A 13,048-nucleotide genomic window follows, 5' to 3' on the forward strand; every position below is an offset into this window, starting at 1 on the left:
CCAACTGTGACGGATTAACAACACTTTCAGTCTTATTCTGGTATCAGGTTATTGTAAAATTTTTGTGGAATACTTATTATTATGGGACCTCCTGCATATGTATACTGAAAATACAATCTACTAGGTGTTCAGTTTTCTGTCTCTTAGTATTATTTTGACTTAATGGAAAAACAATATTTCTAGGGCCATTCAGCTATATTTGGAATAAAAAGAAAAATATTTTCTCTGTATTTGTATATTTCCTGTATATCCACCATGAAATATGTTGAGACTTAAAGGTGTATAATGTTTAAACTCATACGCATATTAATTCTCTCGGTGAAAACAAATGAGTAAACAAATACTTTAGCTTACTTAAAGTTATTAATTTATCACTAACATTTACATACACGACATATGTTCTGTTATAAGACATACATACATTACATTAATGTGGAAAGTCCTTGGGATGTATCATTTGTATTTTCTACGTCTTCCTGAACATTTATTGTTATTAAAAACAGGTGTCACAAGGTTTATTTTATAAATCATCATATCGAATGTGAAACATTTAAGACTTAATTCTGAACTCTGTGTTTCATTATTTATCAATACTCTACTTGATATTATAGGTAAGTTGTCATTAGAATTACTCTATTAACTGAATATTTGCAATTAGCAATACTTTCACCTACTTACAATGTTGCTTCGCATTTCCGTATACGTATACTACATATTTCTTGCTACAGAATACTATACACATGCAGTTGCTCACACAGTCAACTCAAAAACTGCGTTCCTGGTTTCCAATGAACGTTGGTGATAATTATTATTGGAAATTGAACGAAATCAACAATTTTAATGCACTACTAGGCTTCCATCTGCATGGCACTTCGCTGTCCACAATGTTAAAATTAATACCATGTGCTCATTAACCTTTTTCCGTGTTTACTTGTATATTTTAATTAATTATTATTATTAATCAAATTAAGATAAATTGCCACAAGTAAATAATTTCAGACGAAATAGCATTTATTTGAATTTATAGGGAAGTATACGTCAATATTGTAACTTCTAGTTATTTCCACTTTATGGCTGTTAAACTTATTACTTACTTGGGATTTTTATACAAAAAATATATACTTAATGCTAGTGAAATAATTCTTCATACAATAAGTCTATTCATCTAATATCCCTGAAATATCAGGAAAGCTGTATACGATATAATAATGATTTAGTAATTTGGTGACCTAAAATCCAATCTATACATTAAATGTAATTTGTTACACGCGACTGATACAATTATGCTCCATAATTCAATTTAGACGGATAATTTCCCATTTCAATCAGAATGTCACCTACGTGAGATACGAACTTGTGTCTAATTTTTATGCAAGTTCGTATGCAATTTGAAAACCGATGGCCACTTTATAACTCAGCGCTTGCAGTGGTAGTTCCTCACGGTCATATTTCAAATTAAGATAATAAGGCTGTGCAACTGACTTTCCAAGTTTTATGCTAAATTTAACACACTTTGCTAATTAGTAAATTATAATCATTGTCGTATTATTGTGTCGCAATTTGCGTTGAAACTGGAGTAGTTTAGATGGAGAAAAACTGTAAAGTACTGGAATTTAACGAATTTTGTTATAAAATAGGTACAGGTTTAACATATTTTTAAATCACTAACAATATTTGTTATTGTTGTGAACAAAAACTAGAAAAACAATTTATTCAAATGGTCTTACGTATTTACGTAGGTTTTTTACATTTTACTATAAATTGCAGGATTTTTATTTTATATCATTTCCAGATTTAGTAAAATCAATTTCAGAAAATTATTTGTATTTCAGATTTGTTAATACTATTTTGATAATTGAAGTTCAGAATTTATAGAAAATAGTTTTTTGAAATACATAGGAGAAGGTGTAGCTAGTATCTATCGTTATCTATTATTTTAAATTTACAACATGAAAGTTGAATATAAAATTCTTAATCAATAGTTCTCTGAATTAAGTTACCTATAATTCTATTTGTATGGTTTTGTACTGACTTTCACCACTGATTTTTTGTATTGAGATGTAATCAACTGGTAGTGTTTAATAACAATAGCAAAAGGTGTGTAAATAAAATATGCGAACATCTAACGCACGTTGTGTTTAAAACAAAAAATAGTGTAAACTGTTTCTGCGACCGTGCCCACATTTTACTGATAGAATGGTATGAAATATTTTGTTTGACTTGAATAATTAGAAATATTTGAAAAATTAGCTTTTTATGTTTTTACTTGTTTTGAATAAATTAATGGTATGCTCTTCTTTTCTTCATATTATTTGAAGATATTTCACAACTTTTTTTAACATTCTTTACGTAAATAATTGAGAAAAAAATTGGTCAATTGGTCAATTGGTACTTACCAAAATATTGAACAAGTAGACTTAGATTGTCGGGGCCATGTGTTGGGCATCTGGTATCGACTAACTGCGTCGGTTCAGCCCATGGTGAAGGGAAAAATCGAAATTTCTAATAACACGCGAATTACATTTGAAAAGACGTAGGAATTCTAAGATATTTAAATAAGTTGTTAGAATGTTGTGAGGAAAATAATAATAGATCAAATAGCTGTTTTTTAGGCGGATACTTTCCATACTATAAGAATAGATTAAATGAGATTGATTAATCCGTCACGTGTTGCTATACGGAGTCACAAGAGGAAGGTGTAGGATTACTTGTAAGTTCAGTTTAGTCTCAAAATTATCCATACAATTCAGTCAATTAAGTCCATACATCCATACAATTCAGTCAATTAAGTATTAACATGGTATAGTTAATTAAGTATTAACATGGTATAGTTAAGTCATTTCAATCCCCTATATTCAGGGAGCCTACCAATAAGATAAGAACAGAAACATCTGGAGAAACAAATGGACGTGTCGAAGCGAGGTGTCGAATTTAGGAGAGATCTCCGAAGAAAAGGCATTTTTTCCTTGGATTCCACTCTAGGCAGTTTTCTTAATTTTAGAGTCTCGGGTTAATTTAATAACTTATAAAGGATATCCAAATTTTGCTAAGAATTCGCGTTGGATCCCCAGAATCTCGGATTGCGTTGTCGCATGTAAATTAATCAATAATGTTTGTTCGAATCCGCTGTGTCTTCGTTATTTTGTGTTTCTTATTGTTATTAAAACCCTTCCTGGGAAGTTTTGGTATTTTCTTGTTGCTCCAACTTGAGTGTCACTCTATACAACCAACCACTGGAATTCATTCTCTGAACGTACAACATTTCTAAGTTCCCACGTATTAATTAAAGTGTAGATGATAATTATAAACTCCCTTTCGACAAGTAAATGGTAAACTCTTTTGCAGTATCGTTATGATACTGGTCATAACGGTAGATGGTTAAATAAACAAATAACCTCTCAGGTTATACAGGACTGGAAATCGAACACCATCCAAGTATGAATCTTGAAGAAGATTTTCGGATGAGCAGACTAGTCACCTCTTCCAAATAATAAGCAACAGGTAGAACACACTAAATTCCACTGCGCAAGCACACTGACACCGACGATACCGGGGACAAACGTCAGACCACATCCCTACTGCGCAGTGGCATCGGGGACATTCCCGGCACCATGCCTCCTCTTCGATTCCAGAAGACTAGAGATAAGCTCAGCGGTATGCACCTTCCACTGTACTCCTACCACTGTACCACGCAGGGTTGAAGGGGTTTGTAACGGCAGTGATGTTGCTGGCGTCGAATGTGAGATTACTCCTCCGACTCTACTGCGTAGATTTAGACGAGTGGGCAGTGGCACCGACGCTATAAGAACGGACTTAGTCGCAGCGAGGCTCATGCAAGCTTTTTACTGAATATGTCAGCAGTGAAAGCATCAGTGTCCGGTGCATGGTATGAAATCATTGACTTCAGAAGTCACTGACTTCTTGTTTTAGTTATTTGTAGCTTTATTTATCTTATTATGTTGCATCTATGTATTCTAGTTGTCAGTCTTTACTGTATTTTTACGTTTGACTATTTATGTTAATGCTTGTATTGTATCTAATTTGTATGTGTTTTACATTTTGATTTTGTATTTTTAGACGTTAGATTTTAATCTTACTCTTACTATAGGACTCTATGTTTCCCTTTTCTTTGTTTTTTGACTTGTGTAAATACTTATACCTAGCACCAATAAACTAAACTAAACTAAACTAAACTAAACTAAACTAAACTAAACTAAACTTATGATATTTCGGTCCTTAATTTTTACTTATGAGCCATTTCGAAATTTCAGGCGGTTTTAAAACTTTTGCAAATGACTTAGATTGTTCTGGTTTTTATTACTCCTCTGCAGAGTATCGGTCAAAACCTTTTCTCTCTTATTACAATTTTGGTATTGTTTACATATTGCTTAAATCTTTGTTCATGTGTCTCACTATTTGTTCAAGGGGTGAGCACCCTCCAAGTGTGCCTTGTGATTCTGATGAGTTACCTAAATACTTTTTGCGAATAACGTCATTGTAACGGAAAATAATAGTTGTTATTCTTGATTATTATTTTAGATCTTTATTGTCTTTTTCATAGTAGAGAACGATTGCGTAAATTATATTGTTATAAACGTGTTTAATAAGTTTGTAAGAGTTTCATTTGATAACCAACGGATCAAAATATAAATGTATAAGTACTTTGCCGTATGGGATGTTGTATCCGCCGGCTCCTGTAGCTCGCTTTAGAAAAGGCTGCTCATATCTTCCCTGAAGTGTAGGTGGTATTAATGGTATTTTCTTAAGAGGCTTTCTACTTCATCATATCCTTGTATATAGGGCAGATAAGTTCTTATTTTTTTATTTTCTTGATTTTAGATACCTATTCGTTTAAGTATATTAGTATTATAGAGAAGTATTAGTATATCAATTTTCTTTGAGATTTGAAAAACTAAATACTTCAATTACGTTCGTAGATGAAGCAGTTTTTCATCAAAGTATTGGTGGTGCGTGCTTTATACCCTATAGTGTTAGACATAAGACATAACTTTTGCTCATAAAACTGAAGGGTCGGTTAAGGAGCTACTCTGATCCTAAGGCCTTGAAATTCTTAAGCCAAAGTATTAGGAAGAATTTTTAGACCATATTAATGACCACAAACTACAGACCACAGACCACATACGTCAGTTCCACCAAACAGTAAGAAAGAAAAAATAACGAAACACGTAGGGTGTGGCACTGCCATTTCTATATGATGAAACCAGATGACACTCTAGGGCACATGATTTATAGATACCTATCCATGTGGGTTATCCACATTTATAGGCATCTAAACACTGAGTTCCATTACTTCTGTTCCATAAACAAGGCATTCTCAACATGTGCTAATGCAATATCGGTAACTTGGCAAAAAAATGTAATTACCTATATCATGAATTGTGGTTTGTTGTTATCACATTTTTATTTTAAAAGTCTTAAGATTGACTAAGTTTATATAACTTGTAAAAGCCGTAGCTAATTGTGACAGTTTCTTGTTTAATATCTCGAACAATTAATTGGGTCAGTGTTTTAAGTGTGTAAACATTGTAGGTGGCAGTCAATAATAAAAGCAGAAGTCCATTTAAATAAAAGTGACAGGTTCAAATGTTATTTTCCTACAGACCCTCTGTACATGTAGTCCAAGGATGCTGATTTATTATTCGACACAAAGCTGAGTTGTATTGTCATTACAAATACCGAAAGTGACAGGACTTTTATGAAAGGGTATCCTAAACCGTCACGTCGTCAATAAAATTAAAATGAATTTTTTTGTCGCAAGTCATTTGAGTGGGATTACTATTCTAGTTTCATGATGATCTACCTTCAATTATATTTTCTACTGCGCCTTTCGCCAGTCGTTTCTATGAAAGGACATCACATATTGTGATAGTTGTGGATTCACTTTTTTCTAGGATTCATTGTAGACAGTCCGGTCTGCCGAGATGTGAATCGGCGGATGAAACTTCTCTGCACATCCTGGGCGAGTGTCCGGGATTTGCACGTAGCAGAATGGCGCTCCTTGGGAGACCCTATTTGGAACCCAAGGAACTGAGAAAAGTGTCAGCAGTGAAGCTTTAGGACTTTGTAAAAAGGACAAATCTACTTGCTGAATAGGACTAGTAGTGGGACGCACAATAGGCCTAATAGGCCTAATTAGGCCGCAGTGCTATGGGACTTTTCAAAGGACCAACCACTAGATGAAGATGAAGATGAAGAAGGATTAATTGTTATTTTGAAGCTGATGTGATCTAGGCCTCTCTTATTTGTACACTTGAAGGGTGTCTGATCCCAACCAAGACGATCGTTCCTTAATTATTTATTAATATTAAGAAATAAATATTTTAGACAAAAGTTAGCTTAAATTTTTTTAAGGTGGAATTTATTATCTTCAAAGCAAAGTTCCCATTGCACAATATAAAGTTGTTGAAAGTTATCGACGGAAATATTAGCATTTAATTTTGGCTCACCTTTTCACTTAAAGCAAATAATAAAAAATTGGCTCGCACTTCATTAAATATATACTTAGAAGAATTTGCAAAATGAGCAAAGACAGAAACTTTCGCATTTAAAATTTTGTTTGCAAAAGATTGCTAAAAACTACAAACTCTTAATAAGAAAGTATATAACAACTTATTAATCCAGATATTTCCTTGAAATATTTCCATGATATGATTGGATAATCAATAAATAAAGCATATTTTTCAATTTTAAATAAATCACTTTTAGCCTAGGTAAAAACATTTCAAGGACAACTGGGCATGTCCTGACATATTTAAATAGTTTAATAAATATTAAACATGAATGTGTTGTGTAATTATATGCAAACATTTACATTACTTAAACCCAGTTATACCTACCAGTTTTTGACCAAAAGAAACTGATTCAGAAATTAACCAAGATGTACTGGTACACCTGTATGCAATAAAAATGTGGTAAATGTCCTAGGTTTAATAATTTGACAAAGAAATTGGAGGCAGCAACTGCCTATATACCATTATAAGACCATTGTATACTATGTGTGACAGTTAAACAGGTGAATATTGGATATAAAACGCGAACTGCTAGCACAGTTGTATAGTGACTATAAACCTTATTCTTTATTAAATTATTGTATAACTAGTATACAACGTTTTTTATACCATTTACGAAATAATAGCAATAACTGTTATTAAAGTGTTCCATATCGTTATTAGAACACCTAGTACTGGTTATAAGTTTTATAATAATAAATGTATTAAACTGTTGTATACTCTGTATGAGTTAAAAACATATGTCATTAAGTTTTCAGAAATTTTATTGGATAACTGTAATTACCAAGCTAAGGTTCTAATGTAAAAATACATAAAACATACTTTTAAGCATTAAAAATGATGACAAATCGCTCCCAAAACTGTTCAGTTTATTTTCTTAGCAACGATGCACCCGTATTTTCTTGTATTACGTGAGAATTTGCACTATAACTCTTCCACCTTAAGAATGAAGCATCCCCAGAAAGGTTCTTTTATATAATTTTATTTCCTCTGGTTGATTGACTTTATACCCATGCTCTTCTTTGTCACCGTTAACCTTCTGTTCCTCCATCTTAAGTAAAACTTAACATCAGCGATTTCTAATAGGACCTACAAAATAATAATTTTTAAGATTTAGACAAGATTTACATTTGAAAAAAACAAAACAATTACAAGCCATAAAATAGTTAGATACTTACATAATAATTTTCCATTTCACACAACGCGATATGATCATGTATCCCACAAAACATGTGCATATACTGTCCATTTTCATCAAACTAGACGTGTGTAAGTCGATGCACAGCGGACTGTCGGAAATTTTACGATTGTTGTATTTTCTCTTCTTGAGTAAAGATAATAAAGACGTTGTGGTTTTGTGTGTTTATTTTGACAATTATTGAACATGTATGGACATTAAAAGTGGACTGTATAATATAGTTGAGTACCGTTCTGCTTCATGCATAGCATGCTACTGAAATCTTAGAAGGGATGAGCTCGTGTGGCGAACCGTAAATCAGCGGCTGGAATAGCCAGGTTTCTTATTGAGTCGGCGCACTTCGCTCTCGGGTCTGACATATGATTATTATTACAAGACTATGAATATAACTTAACAACGATCATAACCGATTATGCACCGAGAGGTGACGATCACTTAACCATTATAAGATGCGTTTTACACGTTAAAAACGGAAACATATTCAGTATAAGAATGAATAATTCTGTTAATACAATTGTTATATACAAATTTGGATACTGGTCTTTTTACAACAATTCTTCTCTACTATACAACTGGAATATAAAGTCTATAACACCTAATAATGGATAAGTAATTCATTATAACCTTTATTTCATAGATGCATAAGGTGTATTAAGCACCTTCCAATTAAACTGATTGAATAATGAGTGTGGAGATGATTGCTTTTTTTTAATAAAAGTTGTATATTGGTTATAAAAGTTTTAATATGCGTTATACACATTATTCTAGATCAAGGGTGGGCAACTGGCGGACCGCGGTCCAGGTCCGGACCGCGGAAGGTAAAATACTGGACCGCCAAAAATTCTTTGAAAGTATAAATTACTCAAATAAATTATTTAAAAAATGTTTTTTACGTTTAAGTGCCAATCTTATCATTTTTTCTAGTATTTTACAATTGTGAGAGTATTTTGAGTTCTTAATTAGTAAGCAGATTAAATTTGAGTCCAAATTAAAATAAAAAATAAGAAATATGAATTTTTTTTCTGGACCTCGTTAAAAATAAACAGTTTAATAAGCCCATTTCTTTCAGTGTAAGAGCATTTATTATTCTTTAAATAGCATCAATTTATAGTTCAAGGATGATAAATTGCTTTTATTATTCGTTTTAAATATAGGTAGTGTTTTTGACCAATCGATCAACCACTTTATTCAAACTTGTAAAATTGTGGCAATAATAGTAACAGTAATTAAAATATAATTATTAAACACAAACAGTTACTGCAAACTACTACCTAATAATTACAATTTAAATATTTTTCTTAGTTTAGTTGATTTTAATTAATATTAAATAAAATTCAACTGATTTTACTTGTTTTAAGCAGACACTAAAGGTAAAATTCTTATGCCATAAGATTTTTTTCTTTTTCTTCTATTCTCAACTTAAGCAATCAGGTGTTAACTTTGTGTGTGACAAGTTTATATAGTGGTCTAATTATTTAACCTCTATAAGTAATCTAAAATTTATAGCAAAATTCTAGATTGTCGTGAAAACATGACTGAAATTGTAAAGTAAATTTAAACACAGCTCACGTAAAGGCATATGTGACACTGATAGTGAACTATGATTCTAACTATTAACTTGCACATGCACTACTTTCAATGACATAATTACTAGGCAACATGAGATACCAGTTATTTAGTTCTTAGACTGGCTGAAATTAAGTTTAAAATAATTCATTATTGACCAACTTAGAAGGGAATATATTGGGGCACTCTCTAATGTTCAGTTTCCCCGTTGAAGCTTAATAAATGTTTATAATTTAAGAAAAATAACGCAAAATATTCAACTTAATAATTCTCGAGTATTTATACACTAGAAACGAATTACAATCAAGTAAAGTAGATAGTGATATACAGAGTGATTAATTAACAATGGGAAAATCGTAAGCTGAAGATACTCACGTGAAATGGTGACCATTGGCGCAAACATGCCTTATCCGAAGGTTGATAGTTTTGGAAATACAGGGTATTGAAAGTTACAATTTTAATTCGTTTTTTTGCGATTATTCTGAAAATATGTAGGTTAGGAACTTGAAACTATATTTTTTTAAGCGACGAATAAGATACGTGTTGCAATTTCAGCGTTACTCATAGAGGGCGCCACTTACGACCAATTTTACCGAAAATTTAGTTAATAACTTTTTACCCTGTATGTCTAACATGAAATTTGATTCAAAACCTGAAAGAGCAATCATTTTTCCATTAATTATGTATTCTTGTTTCATTTCGGTATCTCGATCCGTTTTCGAGAAAAATCGATTTAACGAACACTATGTTTTGATAATACGAGAAATTAAAAGCGAAACAAACCAAGTGTTTCTTCGTGTTATTACAACAATTAACAATAAAACAAATGAAATTCGTAATAATGATTTAAAGTCAGTGTTCGAAGAATCCACCGTTGACATTTACACACTTTACACAACGTTTTCTGAGAGATCTTCGAGTTTGAAACAACATATTGGGATTGCGTTTGACTTCGTTGGCAGCGATTTGTATTCTTTGCCACAACTCTTCACACGAACCAATAGATTCTTCCAAATAGAAAAATGAAGAGGATTGAAGTCCGGACTTCTGGGTGGCCAAGTAAAAATGCTTCCACGGCTTGAAGAAGTTCCACTTTATTTAAGAAGAGACATGTGGTTCATGCACGACGGAGCTCCACCGCATTTTTCTTGGCCAGTGCGTGCATATTTAGATGCAGTTTTTCCAAATCGCTGGATTGGCCATGTAAGCATTTTTGCTTGGCCATCCAGAAGTCCGGACTTCAATCCTCTTGATTTTTCTATTTGGTCTCGAATGAAAGATATAGTTTACAAAGAATCTATTGGCTCGTGTGAAGAGTTGTGGCAAAGAATACAAATCGCTGCCAACGAAGTCAGACGCAATCCCAATATGTTGTTTCAAACTCGAAGATCTCTCAGAAAACGTGTAAAGTGTATCAGTGTCAACGGTGGATTCTTCGAACAATTACTTTAAATCATAATTACGTATTTTATTTGTTTTATTGTTAATTGTTGTAATAACACGAAGAAACACTTGGTTTGTTTCGCTTTTAATTTCTCATATTATCAAAACATAGTGTTCGTTAAATCGATTTTTCTCGAAAACGGATCGAGATACCGAAATGAAACAAGAGTACATAATTAATGGAAAAATGATAGCTCTTTCAGGTTTTGAATCAAGTTTCATGTTAAATATACAGGGTAAAATGTTATTAACTAAATTTTCGGTAAAATTGGTCGTAAGTGGCGCCCTCTATGAGCAATGCTGAAATTACAACACGCATCTTATTCGTCGCCTAAAAAAATATAGTTTCACAAATTTTCAAGTTCCTAACCTACATATTTTCAGAATAATCGCAAAAAAACGATTTAAAATTTTAACTTTCAACACCCTGTATTTCCGAAACTATCAACTTTCGGATAAGACATGTTTGCGCCAATGGTCACCATTTCACGTGTAGTATCTTCAGCCTTCGATTTTCCCATTGTTAATGAATCACCCTGTGTTTCTATGGGAAAATAAATTAATGTTATGGCTCTAAAAATAGGTACTACAATTTTAAGAAATCTATTCCACTCTGTATTTTTCTGAAAGATACATATAATTTGATTAAATAAATAAGAAACTTTCGATATATCTACAAATTACAGAAACAGTATTCAAATGCAGTCATCAAACGAATTTTTGAAAATGGAATAAAAAAACGGTTATAACTTGTTATGGGTATTTTACACCTAAGTACTAAAATAAGAAATTTGTACACTGTATTAAATATCTTCGTTTTTTAATATTATTTGTTTAATATGTATAAAATTATAATAGAATAATACCACACATCAAATTAAATTTATTTACAAATACGACAATTCCAAAGCAAACCAAATCTAGTACAATAAAGTGTAAAAGCCATAGATGTAACAAGAAACTCTTAAGTACTGTGTATGTTTTCGAAACCAGGTTTAACACAAAATTTTTAGTTAAATCTATAAATCCAAAACAGTATACAGAGATCTGATGTTAAAATTTATTCTTGTAAACATTTTTACAATATATGTAGATACCGGTTAAAACTATAATACTAACAATATTATAATGGTGGTAACACAAGTCAACAAAGAACATTCCTATAAACATATGTCCTTATAAGCTTCACAGCTGACACTGTAATAAAACTCAATTGTTGATTTAAACATAATTTAAATCAATTACAACAAGTGTTACAGCGTTCCCGTGGTTGTACCGAGAAACGTGAATAGCAGAAGACAACATTTTACAGCTCAGTGAAAATCTCAATTCCCGACCGGAGCTATCTGAGTTATTTGGGTGACAAGATCAGTAGGCATACTGGTCTGAGTGCTTTTGGATTCTTTTACGGGTTCTTCTTAGCGTGGATTCTGCAGAAGGATGAAATTTCAAGTTTGAAGCGAGAGATCACTTTTTGTGATTCATAATTTGGTATGGACCCTTTTGCGATGCAAAACGTTGTTTTTTCACATTCACGACCGATCGAGATGCGATGACATATCTTGATATGAGCACAAGGAAACGACAGAGAACAAATGTTTGCTCAAACTCGCTTTTGCTTGTTTTTTTTATGTGCCTCCATTAACATATTATAACTTTTTCTTTTACCTGTGATTTCTTGATCATGAATTAAAAGTAGTTACTTTGCTTAATTTTAAAAACTCGACAATGCGATTTAAAATTATAATGCATCTTTTTTTCATAGCACTTTAGTAGTAATAGACCTACCAAACCTTATTACATATTTAAGAAAACGTTTTAATCAACAATGTAAAAATATATAGGATATTCTCTTAAGGACACATAAATATTACAAATATTTATTTTAATTATTTATTATTTAATTAATTTAATTCGGTCGATAGCCGCACGGTTTAAGGCGTCAGTCCTTTAATCGTGTGCAAATTTCTGCCCGGGTTCGATTCCCGCGGCCAGTAGACCGTAGATTAGCTATGCTTGTACGGAGGATTGGCACCCTCTGTGCAGGTATGGTAGGGTGGAAAAATGTTGGCTTGGGTCAATGTGAGAGATTGACACCGGTTGGCATTTGACCACCCCCCTAATTAATGAGGTTTTCCAGGTTTCCCTCATTCCTGCACTGAATGGTGGTTAGGGCCTACCAACATAAGTCGTTCCTGGGCGCAAATGCGGCCTGCGTAATAATAATATGCCGCCTCCTCTCCCGCACAAGTCTCCGACTTCTGGGCTAATTCTCGTAGTTAGAATGAGGAGTAGAGATATTATTATTATT

The sequence above is a fragment of the Anoplophora glabripennis genome, unplaced genomic scaffold, assembly GCF_000390285.2.
Source record: "Anoplophora glabripennis isolate ALB-LARVAE unplaced genomic scaffold, Agla_2.0 scaffold56, whole genome shotgun sequence".
Taxonomy (NCBI): domain Eukaryota; kingdom Metazoa; phylum Arthropoda; class Insecta; order Coleoptera; family Cerambycidae; genus Anoplophora; species Anoplophora glabripennis.